The 18,329-nt window shown below is 44.2% G+C and overlaps 1 protein-coding gene across 4 annotated transcripts in view; it reads right to left on the bottom strand.

Moving 5' to 3' along the window:
* Positions 1–7,854, bottom strand: part of HTR1E (5-hydroxytryptamine receptor 1E) — a 73,945-nt gene extending 66,091 nt beyond the window's left edge. For all 4 annotated transcript variants that reach the window (XR_011497809.1, XR_011497810.1, XM_070496566.1 and 1 more), the window contains exon 1: positions 7,367–7,854. The gene's annotated coding sequence lies outside the window, so the exon portion shown is untranslated. The remainder of the gene's footprint in view (positions 1–7,366) is intronic.
* Positions 7,855–18,329: the final 10,475 nt, after the last annotated feature.

Here is an 18,329-nt window from a genome sequence, read left to right as displayed (position 1 = left end):
GATTATAATCATGAGCAGCAAACTGGAGAACTGCAGCAAGAAGCTTACAGAAAATTAATACACGAAGAGCAAAGAATTTAGGGAATTTTCTTAGAAGACCATGTTTCTTTTATAATGATGCTTTTGCACACACTAAAACTATTTCTGAAAGGAGACCGAACTATGGGAGAAAAAGCAAATAACGCCTAGGAATGGAGCCGGAATGAAGGCAGAAAACAGAGTGTAATTCTGCCCTTTCTGCGCCGTACAAACTCTGTGGAGTGGCTCTTGGTAGAAATTCACTAAACATAGTTGTAGGAAAATCTGAGTAGCGGCCCTGCATGGAAGGCAGAGACGGAATGATCCCGAGTTCAGAGGCAGCATCTCCAGCTCAGGGGCTGCTGTGTGTGATGGAGAGCAGGGACTTCCGCAGCAGAATCTGCTCTGAGAGGGTCTTCAAGCTGACAGGTATCAGCCAGCCCCTTGCCAGAAGTGGACAGGATAAAATCCCATTGCAGGGTCCCATGTTATTGACTTGAATAGGCAGGGATAGTAAGGAGAGGTTTGTCATGGGCACTTTTTCTGATATATTTCAGTTGTCATGCAGGTCCAATCATAAAGGAGCAGTTACAGCAAAGTCTTTTTCAAGAATTAAATACAGGTATTACCATAACACACACACACACACACACACATATACTGTCACTTTGTGACCATCTAAAAAGTTCCTTCTGAAGACAGTTGGCAGTAAAGTTCTCCATCCAGGGGCCATGGATGTTCATGGGGAGACTTGCCTCCCATGCACTTTGAGTGGTTCAAGTGATAGATTTACTTGCTGAAATGGGAGGGAAGAGAGATTAAAGGCAACATGGCAAATTTACAACAATTTGTAAGCTCTTCAGTGGCTTAGAAAGCTAGATATGATGAAATAAGTAAATGCAGATCTGAGAGTCGGAAGGAGCCTGGAAAATTATCTAGTTTAATCCTCTGTAGTTGAAGGCCATATTAAAAAAGTCCTGAGATGAACATAGGAACATGCTGCCCAGATCCCTCCTTCAAGAAAGGGCTTGGAGGGGCTGGCCAGTGGCGCAGCAGTTAAGTTTGCATGCTCTGCTTCAGCGGCCTAGGGTTCACCAGTTTGGATCCCAGGTGCAGACCTACTCATCCTTTAACAAGCCATGCTGCGGCAGATGTCCCACATATAAAATAGAAGAAGATGGGCACAGATATTAGCTCAGGGCCAATCTTCCTCAACAAAAAGAGGAGGATTGGCTGTGGATGTTAGCTCAGGGCTAATCTGCCTCAAAAAAAAAAAGGGCTTGTAGTCTAGCTGCTGGGTGTGGGTCAGGACAGCCTTCAACTGTCAGCCCCTTCAGGGATGTCCTCACCTTCGGAGAGCTGCCTCCCCCAAGATTGCGCTCTTCTTGGGGCAGGCCACATTCAGTGCCTGATGGAGGAAGGGGTTAGAAAGCCAGGCTCTTCTGGCCTAGCTTGGGACATCTCATGGATCATTTTAGCTCAGACTCTCTACGGGGTTGTTTGAGGCTGTTGAACCCACTTTGAGCTAAACTTCTCCCTCTGCCCAACCCTGCTTCCTTCCTTTCCCCCAGTGTGTCCCAAAGGGCACTCCTTAATAAATATGCTGCACAATAAGCCCCATCTTAGAGCATGTCTCTCTTGGGAAAGGAGAACCCAACCTGTGACATGCTCCCAAAGACGTCACACTTCCCAATGGTGCAGAGTACACAGCTCTTAGGTGGTCTAATTGCATTTTCAGATCGTATTAGCTCTTCCATGAAGTATTGGCATCTGCCTCCCTGCACATTTTAACTGGCTCTGTCCCCCTGAACCAACCAGAACAAGGCTAGGCCCTCTACATTCTGTTTCCTTTATTTCCATTCGTTTACCCTGAATTCTGTCTTGTAGTCTAGAAGATAAAACAAAGTTTTAGCTGATTCATCATCATCTCCTTTTTGTGCAATTGTGCTGCCGAGAGGAGACAAAATTGAAGGAAACAGCAAATGATGCGTAGGTCAACAGTTCAGGAAATACGAAGGAGTCCATGCTGCTTTTTAGTGACTACCCATTGCAATTTGGGGTGTGAGGTGTGCTTTTGCAGGAGGAAGGGGCACGGTGGGAGCCAGGTGAGAAGCAAAGGGCTTTGTAGCAGAAGCACAGATTTGGAGGCACCCTGGGCGATTCTTTTAACCTTCCGAGATCTAACAGATATGTTCTCGTTCATTCTCCTGTGCTCTCAGTCTGGGTGAAAGGAAACATTGTTCACCACGTTTAGAAACCTGGGTGTTGTCCTGCATTCCACACTTTCCTTTGCTCTTACATTCATTTAATCTCTGCATGCTATCGTTTCCCTCTCTCCCTACATCCTCGAGTCATCTCTTTTCTGATTCCCTGTCTCCATGTCTACTGCTACAGCTTTTGTTTGGGCTCTCATTATGGTACCTGTCTCCTCCAGACCCATTCCCTTCCCTCCTTATTGAAGCCAGAGTGAGCTCCCTATAAGACCAAACTAATTATTTTGGTCAACAGCTTAAAATACTATAATGACGCATTATTTATTATGTCCCAACCCTGGAAACAACCCAAATGCCCATCAATGGTAGAATGGATAATTAAATTATGGCACATTCATACAATACAGTGCTGTAGCACAACAACAAATTAACAAGCTACTGGTATAACCATCCCCAAGAATGAATCTCATGAATATAACATTGAGCCAAATCAAAGAGATCATTCTGTATGATTTATGTGTATATAAGCTCAAAATAATCCATGATGTTGGAAGGCAGGTGGTGGTTATATTTAGGGAGGAGGGTGAGGTAATGACTGGGTGGGGACATGAAGGGAACTTGCGTAGTGCTGATGCCCCATTTCTCATCTTGGTGTGGTTAGTTACGTTCAATTTGAGAAAAGTTACTGAGCTTAAAACTTAACGATTTGTGCACTTTGTGTATGTACATTATTCTTAATAGACACATTTAAAAATCCTATAGTGATTCCCCCAGGCCCACAGGGTAAAGTCCAAATTCACAGGATCTCCTCTCTGACCAGCGTACTTCGCAAACTTTCTCTCCAGCTATGCCCCCTGGATGTGTACACGTCGGTCACTCTGGATTTCTTGCAGCTCCCTGAAAAGGACAGTGGGTCTGGTGATTGGAGCACAAATACAGGTTTTTAACGAATGAATTAATTGTGGGGCTGATAATACTTACCCTGCCATGTTTTTGTGAGGATTAAATAAAAAAATATCTGTGCAGTTCTTAGCACAGTTCCTGAAGCATGGCAGACACGCACCATGCGTTAGTGCCTTCCTCTTTTCCCCTCCCATCACTGCCAACGAATGGACCATGAGAATGCAACATTCTTAGGGGGTTGCAGCTGAAGTCACTTTTTGGGAGGTATTGCCTATCAATCTCACTATACATTTGATGGAGTTTACTCCCAAATGTACTGTGGCTTGTCTTCGATTCCCAAGAATACAAATCTTGACACAAATTTGACTTTCTTGGGCATGCTGTTCCTTCCCAAATCCCCTGGAAATATCAGCACATGCCCATTATCTGATAAAGGGATAAAGAACAGCTGCAGCTAAGGAAAGACATTTCAGGGAGTCTGCTTTTACTTTATTTGGGCACTTTAGGTAGATGAGGTCATTAGAAGGATCTGAGAGTTTTTGAACTGCAAGCTGCTGTTCCTACTAGTTGCTATTTTTCAAAATATTATCTTTTTGCTATAAAAATGCTTCCCTTCTCTTGCCAGATTTCATAAAGACCTTCCATCTGGTCTGCACTGATAACTAGAATCTTGAGATGCTCATTCCTCTTACAATTTGTAGTTTAAAATGATCCAGATGTAGAAGGATTGGGTTTTACAGCTTCTTTTAAAGGATTTTGTCTTCCTAATCCTACAACTGCACATGTTAAGAACTGATCAACAGGAGACAGCTCTAACAAAGAACCTATTACAAATGTTTCACTGGCTATGTGTATCTTTCATTTGGCATGTCTTAAGGGAATGCAATCATGAAATAAAAGCACTGAAATCTATTAGGACAAGGACCGCAGTGAACCAGGTAATCCACAGTGGGGAGAGAGGAAAAAAAAAGAGCTAAAAATGAAAAATAAAATTAGAATCAAATTGTATTAAGAATAGAATTCTCAAGGATTTTGCCAGTTTGTTGTGATTCAGGAATATTCCAATTGACTGAGCGATCTCTATAAATGCTGGTGCTCAGTTTCTTAATCCACAAGATGTGGAAACAGCGACAAATTATGAAAGTAGATAGGATAATGATGAAAGTCCTTTCATTCCCAGGAGGGCAGACTTTGGTAAGTTGACTGAACTGGGCCCCCAGCTTTAGGGGCCATAAGACTAGTTCTAGAAAGTGACTCAGGGAGGAGAAAACAAGGGAGAAGTCAACCGCTCTAAGGAGCTGCTGCCCCATTTCCCGCCTTTCTCTTCCCTGTCCACCCGCCTGCGCCCTCCTCACCCATACAGCATACTCATCTTCCACGTTTCCCCACAGTTAATGTTCACGTAATTTCACACGTATAACGATGTGGGAGGTAGAGAAGAAAGGAGCATTCAGCATGAGATGCCCAGATTCACCTTTGCCTTGAGCTGCCCTTGATAACATACGGCAGGAGCAGTAAGTCCTTATTTGGTTGAAATTCACCTCTTGAGTAGCTTCAAGCCTACTTTCTCATCTAAATAAACCTACAGAAATAGAGGGAAGGCCTCCCCATATTAAATGTTAGATTTAGATCTTCTACTTTTAAAAGGTAGCATAGACATTAAATTCCAAGAAGGACCACAGAAACATAAGAAATGACCTCTGTGTAAAAGGTGAGGCATAGGAAATGGGATGCCTGAGTAATGGGAAGATAACCCAACAGGTCAGGGCATGAGGTTTTCCGCAAAATGATCTACTTTCATTTTGAAGCCTTGGGATCTTGGTAGCGGTGGGGACGGTAATATGTTGACAGAGAGGCGCTTGAGCCAGATGGGGACCAGGTACTACTACCGATACATCTCACATCACTCCCCAATAACAGTCTCTCCAAATATTAGGGAATGGAAACATATTGCAGTGTCACCTGGGCTAGAGGTGTGTCCTGGATTTTGTCTCTTCCTAGACTCCAACTATGAAAATTCCTGACTTGGTTATTTTTGTCAAAAGGATAGAAATTTATTTGCACAACTGATGCTGACCAGGCATCAATAAGAAGAAATGGGAAGCAAACGTTTTGAATAGACAGCAGAATGGCTAACAAAGGTGACATCAGGGTGAGTTGCAAGGGAGGCTGCAGCTCATGTCTCAAGTGCCCAAGGGAATGGCGTGTCCAGGACGATACCCAGGAGCACTTGGTCTGGGAATGTGCCCCGAGTAAAGTCACCATGGGCAGGAGAAAAGCATGAAAACTTGAGTTTATATCTGTGATGTTGATTTCTGTGGAATTTTAAACTTGCTGGCTGGTGGATGAAAATGGTTAATTCCGAATACTTTTTAATACATATAAAAATAATCTGTGAAGTCTTCATCCCTGGAAATCTTCATGAAAGGAACAATTACCACCTAAAGGGATATTTAGGCATGCTTATACCAAGACTCTGAGGACCACGGTCTTGGCTATGTTATTTTTTGAGCTCCTTCCCAGCTCTTTCATTCTGAGTCTCAATTTATACAGAGATCTGTAGCAATCCTTGGGCTTCTACAGCCCACATCAGGTGATGATGACATAACAGTGAAGTTCTATCAACAACGATGAATCAGTATTTGAATGAGTTTCTCTGTATAGCTCTCTAGAGATGAAACACCTGGGCAGAAGCACTTCTCCCACCTCCATGCAGCAAATGGTTAGTTGTGGAGGTGCTGTGCAATTTTAGAAACAAGCGACAACCTTTGCTTTAAACATGATACAAAAATGAGCTGAGTACCACTTAGGAGGGCTGCTTCATTTTTGCAGTTCTGTGGTCTGCGGGCTAAAGTTCTGAAGGGAGGAAAAAGGCAGGTGGGCATATTTTCTGCATTTGCTAAGTGAGCCCCAAACACCTCCACTATTTATTTGTTGAAGACAGGGTCATTTCATCTAATTTAGCAGGATAACCAGCGCACCAGCAGAAGAAAGGCTGCCTCATAATCTCCTATTTGTATTTCAAAGGCATTTCAAATATGCTCCCAGTGGAAGAGGCTGCACAGGGAGCCAGACACAGGCCCCTGCTCCCTGCCCCACGAACAGGGTTAATTCAGGAAAGCCTTGGATTCATGAGTCCACCCTGGATGTTTTAGGTCATGCACATCGTATCTGAATGTGTAACTATGGCAAATACACATTCTGGAGCAAGTTCAGACCAGAGCACATACTACTTGGAGCTGGGCGTAAAAGAAGAATGGTAAGAAAACTCTGAATTGTTTGGGGAAATACCCCTCCCCCACCGCATTCGCCCATCTATTATTCCCTCTGGACTCGGAGAGATTTGGCGCAGGAGGCAAGGAAGGACAATAAGGAAGGTAGGAAGACGCACCCTAGGATGCTGACACCCTCTGCCTCATCCTTCTAACTCAAGGACAAGCAGGGTTAGGTTGAATACAAAGTCCCATTCAAAATTGGACGCAGGCAGAAACACACAAAAGTACATATATTTTAACAATGCAAAACCTTGTATGATCCTGTGATAGGAGCAGGAACCACCTCCATTTGGCCTCAATTCCCTTTCCTTTTCACTACCTAGGGGGCCAGTCTCTCACCTTGCAGGACTGGGTGTAAATAGCTTAAGACTAAACTTCCCGTCTTAACTTGCACTTCCAAGCTTTATCTTGCAATTTAAGAAAATGAGTCAGCCCTATCGCCTCCCCACCTGGATATTTTCTTTACTAGGACGAAGCACACCGTTATTTTCTGAGGGCTGGAGCAACCGTGCAGTCCTTCCTAATCAAAGGGTTTTCAATCGGCCTTGGCTTTGAATTCACCTCGTCCTCCAGTGGTCCCCGGAGCACATCCATCTCCGCGTGATTTCCACCCAAGTTTTTTCCTCGTAGCACCCCTTCTACATTTATTTAATCTTTAAGCCGCCTCAAATCCTTTTGTAAGGAAGCAGGATACAATTCTTAAACTACAGGTATACCCCACGTCGACACTCAGGGGCACACGTTTGGGAGACCTTTGGACCGAGGAACGCATTCCTCACTCAGAGGTCGGGGGGTAGGCGCAGTGCCCAGGCGACCCCCGGCGTCTCCCTCGCCGTGCCCCAACCCCCGCCGCCGTTGCCCCTTAGAGGAGCCGCAAATCCCTAAGCCAGAGCGTGAGCCCCGACTTGGGGTGCAGGTGAGCAGGGAAGTGGTCCCTGGGAAGCGTGCGCCCCTCACCTTGAGGACGGTGCGTGCAGCCGCGTCGCACTGGGCGGACCGGGCTCCCGCTGGCTCCAGAAGTCTCACTCCGAGTCCGCTCCTCTTCCTCCCGAGCTTTATCAAAGCACAGCTTCTCGCAACAGCCAGCTGTGGGCTACGCCGAGCCCGGGACACTGTCCCCTCGGCGTCCTGTGCCCGCGCGGGTGACCCCGAGGCTGCGGCGACACGGAGCCAGGAGCGCGGGGCGGGCGGCGGGCGCTGCGCTCCGCCGAGTCTGGGCGCCCGGACTAGAGGAGGAGGCGAGAGCGAGCGCGGGGAGGAGGAGGAGGAGCGGGCGCGGGCGCGGGCGCGGGGGGCAGCCCACGGAATCAACCAGCAGGTTGCAGGCGCCCAGGACCCCGCTGGACCGAGAAGGGGGTGGGTGGGATGAAAAGGTGAGCCAGGGTGCAATCCAGGGGGTCGTGGTGGAAGAAAACTGGGAGGTCGGAGCTCCAAGGTGCTTTAAGTCTTGCTTCGGCTGTGAAAGAGAAATTCTGCAGCTGGAGGCGCCCTCCGGGCTCTCGGTTGCAAACGCTAGAGGGCAGCGCTGTCCACGCTATAAACCTGGCCTACGAGTTGGAGATGTGGACAAGGGTCCCGCCCCCTGAGCCCTTTGCTGGCGGCGGCCCAGGTGGAGAAGGGGCCAGTTGGTGCAACGAGAGGCAGACCTCATTCCCGCCTCCTGTGGGCAGTCTGGGTTGAGGAGGGACAGGAAAAGAGGGAGTAGTCGGCGGGTTTGGAAGTTGCCTCTGCGGCTCCTCCAGGCAAACCCTCGGGAGGGCAAAATTACAGTCAACGTGCGTAGGATGCTTTAAGGAGGGGGATGGGAAAGAGGGAGTGAGGGAGAAGTGGAGGAAAATAGGGGTAGAAGAAAGTGGAAGCGGGCAGAGAGGTGGGGAAAGCAGTGAAGAAAGAAGAAGGAGGTACGGGGAGGGGGGTAGGTTGGAGCTGATATTTCAGGTTGGCAGGGGGCTTTGCGCTCTTCCTCCTGGGGTTCCTGGAGCATCCACCTGCCGCAAGGCCAGAGAAGGTACCTTGGAGGGACTTTACAGAATCGAGGCACTGCTGAAGGAGGCTTCCTGAGGGCTAGTTGAGTGGCTTAAAACCTTGAAGCTGTACATGGATTGAGACCCTGATATTTCAGAGGAAAAATCAGATTATTTAAACTACCACCCTGGCAGGTGGGACAGGAGAGATGGGAGCCATAAAATGAAATAGAAAATCTTCTGCAGACACTATGATCTGTGGACAGCCTGATACAATCTTCAGGTTGATAGGACCTTGGAGCCCCTGTAGACAGCTCATGAAGTTCCCCCAGATACCAGCCTCACGCTCGCTTTTCTTGTCTGTAGTCTCACGGCTGAATGGAGAAGGCCTTCCCCCCCCCCCCCCCCCCCCCCCCCGGGTAGTTTGGCAATTGTAAAACAAATGGAATCCTTTTTCTTTAATTCAGAAAGCAAGCATGTGTGCCCTCCTTCCTGCCTTCTGGAGCGCCTCTTAGGATCAGGAGCAGCTGGGTGATAGGTGGGAAGGGGAACTTCACTGAACAAGAGAAAGAACGGTTGGTACGCTGTAGTCTTGAGTTGTGATTTGCTTCTGTTAATCCTATTACACTTAGAGAAAAGGCTTAAGTGGACATAACATGAGGATGGGATGGAAGGATATTTCCCTGCCAAAGAAAGATGGTGCTTCTATTTTGAAAAGTGTTTGATGATGGAGGTGTTATGTAAAAATAAAAAGAATAAGAAAAAATAAACAGAATAAGAATCATTCCTCATATTTAAAAAGAATATCCTAGGATCAACGTGTTTTAGATACCCCAGGAGAGGACATGGTCTTACTCTGGCACCTCTGGAGTCCTTCCAAGAGATAAAGGAAATTTGAGTTCATTCTGTTCTTTTTGAAGAATTTAGCTTACCTATTTGGTTATTACAGCATCAGCAACTATGAAAACATGTTATTCACTTGGAAACCCTCCTGAACACAGCTCAGAATATCCCTGCTTTGGCAGATCTCAGCTTCATGAGGTTCATGGTTATTCTCAAGTTATTAATTAACCCCTGGGATATATTTTTATTAGTTTTAATGAAAGTCAACATCCACTTAGTTAGGAGCTGGTAATTCAATTTGTGTATTGCTCATTTGAATTTCCATGGGCTCTGTGAGTGCTTTAAGATTGTAGGTATATGTAAATCACATGCCGATTTCATAATGGAGAATTCCTTGTCAGTTTAAAAATATCTATAAGGATTGAGTTGGAGTCCTGGGTACAGGGCATAACAAATTCATTAACTCGAAGTGAGAACTCAAAAGTCATTTATGAAGGAATTAACTGATCAAATTCATTCATTCACTCAAAAAATGTTGGTAAACATCTACCCTGTTCCAGGCATGAGCCAGCTTCTAGGAATACAATAAAGAAGATACAGTTTCTTCTCTTACAGACCCTAGAGTCTAGTGGAAAGACTGATTCACAAACTGCTAAGTCCAAACCAAGGTAACAGTTGGGTGAAGGCAGAAGTACAGGTGCTGTGGGAGCACAAAGGAGGGCAGTCTCATCCAGCCCTGAGGATCAGGGACTAATAGCTGGAGTTGGGGGTGGTGGTTGTGTGTGTATAGGAGGAGGAGTGGTTGATATTTGTGGGGAGTGGGAAAAATGATGAACAATGGATTGCCTCCATCCCCAAGACACATCTCAGTCACATTTGTTAGCTTTCCAGTTGGATGCTGGAAACTTACTTTCATATATGAGGAAGCAAGCATGCACATGCTGCATTTTCCTGCTAGGAGTTAGACTAGAAGCTTCTTAAGGTAGGGACTATGTATGACTTGTTCATCTCACCAGTGCAGAGAAAAGTCAAGACCCTAGTAGACATTTTTCTGTCGTTTCCTCCTCCACCGTAGAAGTGGAAATAAAATGGGAAGGGGAGGAGTTGTGATGGGGAGGGAGCTCACAGATATTGAGCTTGCACCTTCCTAGGTGCTCTCCATATGTTATTGCATCAAACAATCCCAATAACCCCATGACATAGTTCTTATCTCTTTCACTGTTGGTTTCACAGAATAAGCTTCAAATTGCATTTTATGTCTGTGGAGTGACAATGGCCAGAGGATGAAATGTCTACAGGTAGCTTTCTGCATTAGTCAACTTCCAATAAGTTATGCTATGATAACAAAGCATGTTGGCTGTGGATCAACTGCAGGTCGACTCGACGTGTTCAGCATGGGACACAGGCCGGTGAAGCCAGACCATTCTCATGGCATAGGGAAGAGTAATGGTGGAATATTATAATGGTCCCTAAAGATTTTGCTTCATTGCAGGATAAATCACTTCTGCTCACATTCCATTTGCTAAAGCAAGTTATGTGGCTGAGCCTGAATTTTTTGAATAAAAAGTATATTTCCTCCACTGGGAGGAATCCCAGGGAGGGGTTCTGTAGAGATGAGCCTGAGAGTGACAAAATATTGTGAACAAATTATTCAGTTGACAACTGTCTTGAACAATGCTTTTGAATGAAGGTATTTTCTCTTTAAAAATGCTTATTTATTGACTGTTTTGGTTCATGGTATTCACCAACCTCAGGATACAGAGAGCCAAATAATGAATCTAGGTTGATTAACTTAGTTGATTAGAACATGTCATCAGGGTCCAAACTTTATAGGAACAGTTGGCCTTGCACTAAGAAAAAACTCCATTCTCTGGCCACAAACTGGCTATTTCTCATGTTGGCATATGTTAATATTTGTTCTCATGAAGAAATAAGTAAGGCAGACTAGGTGGATTAGGACAGACCCAACATGGAACTAAACCTCAAGCTCTGATGGCACTGACACTGGCTCATGGTCAACACACATCTTCGTGGAAAGTAGTCATGAGAAGCAGCTCACTCAGTGATGAATAGAAATAGTTCACACATTTTCAATAAATGTTTCTTGAATACCTCCAACCTGGAAGTTTGAAAAACATATACGTGGTCCCTGCCCTCAAGAAGCTCAATGTGAGGGTAGGCGAAGGCACTTAACATGAATTCCACATGAAAGAGCTGAAGGAGCAGAGAAGCCTGTAAGGAGGAATTGGGGCAAAGCTGGATTTGGAAAGCTATGTAAGAGTATGACTGGGCTCTCTTGCTGTAGGGCTAATCTTTCTGCTTTGGTACCTGTCTTCCTGCTCCCGGGAAAAGCAGCTCAGGGGTGAACACGTTGTCTATGGTCATAGAGATGGGATGTGCTGAGCTGCGGTTGGAACCCATGCCTGGCTCTAAAGCCTGTTCTTCTCCATTCCATTGCCGTGTGTTCCAGAGAGGGACTGATGGAGCTCCAAGGAAAGCTTGGTTATGGGAATGAGTGTGCTGGGGGACTCAGGCTCACGAAAGCAGGGGACTCCTGTGGGAGTGTTTGGCAGTGAGGGTGGGTGTGCATGGGGGTGAACCAATCACAGAGTACCTTAAAACGAGTTCACTATTTTTAATTTTTATTAGTAATACGATTACTTTCTGTAGAGATTTACAACTTTCAAAGAACTTTCACTGTCTTCACAAAACCCAGCAATTTTAAATTGTTTGTAAAGAAATAAATATGGTTTATAACATAATATATTAGGTGACAATAACATCTTAACCTTATATTTATTTATTTTTATAGCTTTGTTGAAGTCTAATTTATATAACATAATGTTCACCCATTGTCAGTGTACAATTCAATGGTTTTATTAAATTTACACAGTCGCGCAGCCATCAGCACGATCCAGTTGTACCACATCTCCATTGCCCTAACAAGTTCCCTCATGCCATTTGCAGTCAATTTCCCCGTTCCCAGCCCCCAGTCCTAGGCAACCACCGATCTGCTTTATGTCTCTATAAATTTGCAGACCAGTGTGTACAAATATGCAATATTTTGCGTCTGGCTTCTTTTACTCAGCAAAATGTCCTTGGGATCATTCGTATGTAGCACATACCAGTAGTTCCTTCCTTTCAACTGCTGAATTGTTTTCCATTGTATGGATATGGCACATTTTTAAAAATCCAGTCACCAGTTGCTAAACATTGAGCAATTCCTTAACTTTACGTAGCACTTTTAAATTTACAAATCACTTTGACATACATTACCTTAATCGACCTTCATGAATCATGGGAAGAAGTTGAAGCAGGTTGTTATTCTCTTTTTATAATGACAGTAAAGATGATAAGAGTAGCTGACATTTATTGAGCACTTACTATTTGCAGCACTGCACTAAACATGTGTATTAACTCATTTAATCTTTGCAACAACTTTATGGGGAAAGGGCTATTCTTAGGCTCATCTCTTAGATTGGTTGACTGGTTCAAGGAGGTTAAGTAACATTCCCAAATGTTTGCAGCCAGTAAGGGGCAAAACTGAGGTTTAAAACCAGGCAATCTTGGGGCTGGCCTGGCAGCGTAGTGGTTAATTTCGCACACTTTGTTTCAGTGGCCTGAGGTTTGAGGGTTCAGATCCCAGACATGGACCTAGACATTGCTCGTCAGGCCATGCTGTGGCAGCATCCCACATATAAAATAGAGGAAGATTGGCACAGATGTTAGCACAGGGCCAATCTTCCTCACCAGAAAAACCAAAAACCAAACCAGGCAATCTGGCACTAGTAGTGAGGCCTAGAGAAGTGAGATGACTTATTCAAGCCCATTGCTAGTAAACAGTGTTTCTCTCCTTCTCAATATAGATATATTTGATATAAATTTATTTCTCAGATCCCAGAGAATTTTAGAGAAATTAGGCACCTAAGACATTAGTATATAGTAACTTCTTTTTGTATAGATGATGATACGGGCTGAGAAAAGAAAGATACATATGACCTCTTCCAAAGTCACACATCTGGTCAGAGGCAGGGCCTGGATTAGATCCCAGTTCTCTTGACCCCAAAGTTGGTACTTTTGTTGTGAGCTACCTCCTTAAAGATGGATTCAAAGCCTGATGTGATGGGAGACAGAAAAAAGGTGAGCTGTGTCAAGAAGGATACTGAAATGGGAAGGAAAAACATGAAAGAGACATAATTGCTTTTCTTTGAGTTTGGAGCACAAAGAATGCATGTCTGACAGGGCCCCAAACCCAGTTTAGATGCAGCAAATTCTTGAATTCACAGGTGACTGGGCCAGCGTGAGAATTCCATGTGTGTCATGTGTCTATATGGAGAGAACTGGCCACAATCCTTTCAGAAAGGGTTGGTGTTAAAAAAAGGGTTTTAAATTTAGCTGCATCAGGCTTTGGAAACTATGACTAACAAGTACCTCCCCAAGTGAGTCCTTGGAAGGAAAACAGATCAAGTTTCCATGAGAGCTTCTCTCAAAATTTCAGCTCTAGGAACTTCAAATATCATAACTGCAGTGCCAGTAGTGGAATACTGCAATAGTTACCTTGCTCTCAGTGAGTTTTCTCTCCTTCCTTCCTCCTCACATTGTGAGTAAGGGGCCCTGGTGTTACAGCTTAAATGGTCCCTCCCTTGGAGGATGATTCAAGCCTTCCCTTTGGGGCCATGTTACATGGTGGAGGAAAGTCTGTGCATCCTCCAATGCTACTGGGGAGACGAGGCTGAGGGCTGCCTCCCAGTCACCGGAGTCTCCCTTCACTGTGGCTTCATCAGACTCTGCTTTACCTCCCAGGCTCCAGAGGCACACATTCAAAGCTTGATTTTTTCTTCTCTATGCTCTTCTCTCATCAAGGACAGGCCTGTTCAGAGATTTGAGTTATTCACAAAAACTGATTTGTGTTTTTCTGTTAACCCTCTAGGGAAAGGTCTGGAGCATTTCATGTGGGAGAGAGCATTCAGGATGGTCTGGAAGGAATGATGAGTATGATTGAACAAGTTTTGAGGCAGTCATATTCCAAGCAGGAGCGCATTTTCCAATAGAGAGTGTGTGAATTCATTTGAGTCATGAGATAAAGTGTTCGGAGAATAAAATTGCTCAGTGTGGCTGGCTCTGGGCATTGTTTATTGGTCAGGGCAGGGGTAATGCTGTGGAAGGTAAGCCTGAAAGGAGAAAGCATCCTGCCCGTCACTGTAAGGAGTTTGAAGGACTTTTATCTGGATTGGATCATAGAAGGTCAAGACTGCAAGCCAGGAAAACCAGAGCTACTGCAATAATTATGTGTGAAAGGATAAAAATCTGAAATAAGGCAGAGGTTGTGGATAGAAACAGAGGTAGGGAAGTATTTGAGAGAGACTTAAAAAGGAAGAATCAGTAGGATTTGGTGACCAACTGGAGAGGAGGCACAGGAGGCAGGAGGAATGTTGGAATTTTTACTTGTTTCTAGGCTTGGAGACAAAAACTATGGTTTTACAATGCAAAGGGGAAAAGAAAGTAAATAGACTAATCCAGAAGGGCATTTTGAATACAAGTGTCTGGAGAGGTACAACAGACCTGTGGAGCAGACGGAATTGATTCGGTGGCTTGCTGAGGTTCTTGTCCTGCTCTTGTGCGTACCATGTAATTGTTGGACCAGAGAGTGGCGAGTTTCTTGTTCTTCATCAGATAATTTCTATGCACCGTTTCCAATTCAACACTTTGACTAATTTAAACCTATTTTACTGGTAAAAAAAAGAGTGGGCGAGGGGTAAGAAGGTTTGGGGGAAGGAGGAGACAGCACAAGAGGAGGGGATTTTATTCATTACCTCTACTAATGGAGGTGTTTTGCTGGTGGAGTGGTTTCTAAACCTAACCGTGCATTCAAATCATCTGGGGAATGTTAAAAACACTGCAACCCAGACCCTACCCTAGACCTAAAGAATCAATAGCTCTGAGACGGTGGCCCAGGAATATGTATCTTTTGAAGCTTCTGCAAATGATTCTTTTTTTTTTTTAAATATTTTAGTTTTTATTTTTCCTTCTCCTCAAAGCCCCCCAGTACATAGTTGTATATTTTTAGTTGTGGGTCCTTCTGGTTGTGGCATGTGGGATGCCACTTCAGCATGGCCTGATGAGCAGTGCCATGTCCGTGCCCAGGATCTGAACCAGTGAAACCCTGGGCCGCCAAAGCGGAGTGTGCAAACTTAACCACACGGCCACAGGGCCGGTCCCCAAATGATTCTTTAATGTGTTGAAAAGAAAACCAAAATATTGCTGGAGACTCAAATACGATATGTTTTCAAGGTGGGGATTTTGTCCTGGGACAGATTTTCTCCAACTGCTCACATGGTGCAGGCTTTCTTTTACCCTGCCTAGTCAGTGGTTGTCTTAGTCTGTTCCAGCTGCCATCACATAACAAAATAATGCAGACTGGGTGACTTAAACAAAAGAAATTTATTTTCTCATGGTTCTAGAAGCTGGAAAGTCCAAGATCAAGGTTCGGGCAGAGCTCAGTTTCTAGTGAGACTCTCTTCCTGATTGCAGGTGGCCGTGGTTCTTTGTTTTCTCACTTGGTGGTGTCGACACAAATAATTCATAACCAATCTATAAATGAAAATTTAGGTGAGTTTATTCTGAGCCAAAATGTGAGGACCATAGCCTGGGGCCTTCCTTCCCCAAGGAAAGAAGGGCGCCAAAGAAGTGGGGTGCACAGAGTGGTTATGTACCCTCAAAGAGGATATTTCACATGTGATTGAAATGTCCCTCTTACAATAGTCACGAGACTGCTCTGTTGGAACAGTGACTGATGGGCACAGCAAGTAGTAGGTCTGCTGTCTCAGTGGACACAGCAGGTGGCAGGTCTATTGTGTCAAGCTGAATGGTCACAGGGTGAGCACAGCAATCAGTTCCTAGCCTAGAGAGAGATGCTTATCCTTAAGGAAATCCTGATGTGGGGGAAGTTGCACCTTTCTCCTAAGGGCATTTGTTCTTGCCATTGGAAATACTTAAAGCAGACATACAATGCATGTTCAACGGCCATGTCAGCTCCTTTTGGAAAAACAAAGTCAGGCTGAATTAGGTTTACACTAAATGGCTTCCTCATATACTCCAATATATCCTATTGTTTGCCATTTCTGTTTGTTGGTGGCGAGAGAGAGAGCTCTGCTGTCTCCCCTCTGTTATAAGGACTCCAGTGGTATTGGTTCAGAGCTCCATCCTTATGACTTCATTTAACCTTAATCACCTCCTCACAGGCCCTACCTACAATGCAGTCACATAAAGGGTTAGGGTTTCAACATGAATTTTAGGGGGACACAGTTCAGTCCGTAGCAGTGGTCTATAGAGCTAATCTCACTGTCCCAAGTGAGACTGTTGACAACAACAGTAAGATGCGCGTGCACACACAGAATGTTTTCTAGCTTGTTTTCACTACAATTATTAACACTTTGTCTCCTTTCTCACTACTGTTTTAAAATTTGCAAAGTGGAAATTTTAAAAAAGTCAGTGAAAACAAGAAACGAAGTTCTTTAAAAAGTGTCAAAGTGATAGAGAGTCAGTCGTTTGGTAGGGCATATCAGAGTAGTCCTGGTAGTCTAGAATAGCAGAGAAGTCCAACTCTTTTGACTCCTGAAGCACTTGCATAGAATTATATACTTTTACAATTTGTTTAAGGATTTAAATAATCATTTTGTAATTCAGGTAAAAATATTTTAAGTTAGCATATCATAGTAACTATAATATACATGTAACAGGGTTGTGGCAGAACCAAGATCCAAATCCAGGTTTTCTGAAACAAATTTCATGTTTTTTCCCAATCCATCCTGGCTCCCGTTTCCGGCCATTGTTATGATACAGTATGATTGTATTAGCTTCCTAGAGTATTGTAATAAAGTACCAGAAAATAGATAGCTTAGAACAACAGAAATTTATTATCTCACACTTTTGAGCTCACAAGTTCAAAATCAAAGTGATGGCAGAGTGACGCTCCATCTGAGACTTTGGGTAGAATCCTTCCTTGCCTCTTCCCAGCTCCTGGTGGTGGCCAGCAGTCTCGGCATTCCTTGGCTTCAGCTGCATCACTCCAGCCTCTGCCTCTGCCATCATCGGGTGTTCTCCCTGTGTGTCTGTCTTCACACAGTAGTCTCCTCTCCTCATAAGAACACCAGTCACATTGGTCAGGGCCCACTCTAATGACTTCATCTTAACTGGATTACATCTACAAAGGTCCCATTTCCGAATGAGATGGCATTCACAGGTTCAAGGGACTGGCACTTCATCATATCTTTCTGGGGACACAGTTCAACTCAACATTGGCTAGCCCAGTAAGAGCTCCTAGATTTCTGCACCAGGCAATCGTCTTTGTCTCCACATTAATACAGCACGCTAAACCACTGAGGAGACTCTTCTATAAGTTAGAGAACATTATTAATTTTAAGAAATCTTTAAACTAAAAGGAAAATGTCTGGTTAATTTCTGCTTGATGGCTATGCATTCCTTTTAGGAGTAGAAAGTATTATTTTGTTGAAGAAAAAAGATAATCAGAACTGTCACCTCCTTTATGAGCTTAGATCCAGCTGGCCAAGTGTCTGAGTTCAGAAGGGTTTTTATGTATCTATGGGAGCACAACTCTGGAATTAGGAGCTAAAATTCTTGTTCTCAGTCTAACCATAGACATTGATCTTGATGGTACCAGTGATAGTAGGTTTCTTGCTTATTTTTAAAGCTTTTATCAGGTCTCAGCAGTGTGCAAGGATTCCACCAGAACAAATAAGATGCTGTCTACTTTCAAATGATGCTCACCCTTGCTTTCCCTCCAGAGGTAGGAAAACACCAAGAAAAACTATCTTTGCCCTTGGCAAAACATAACTTAAAAGGACATACTGTTCCAAATAGGAGAGAAGTAAAAGATAAACAGAGAGAATGAGAGAGAGAGGCACACACAGGCAGCAAGAGAGAGAGAAAGTTGAACTCTAGCAAATACTAACACTCCTGTTGCATTTGTGTTAGAATAATTTATTCTGTTGCTTAGAGAAGCATTGATAATATTTTTTTGTTTTACTATTTTTTAATACTCTTTGTTACACTTGAATCCATCTTTGCTTCTAATTCTCTTTTAAAGCCAGGCC

This window comes from Equus asinus, chromosome 24 (assembly GCF_041296235.1).
Source record: "Equus asinus isolate D_3611 breed Donkey chromosome 24, EquAss-T2T_v2, whole genome shotgun sequence".
In the NCBI taxonomy this organism is placed as follows: domain Eukaryota; kingdom Metazoa; phylum Chordata; class Mammalia; order Perissodactyla; family Equidae; genus Equus; species Equus asinus.
The sequence above is the reverse complement of the archived record's forward strand: the minus strand, read 5'-3'. Positions and strand labels throughout refer to the sequence as shown.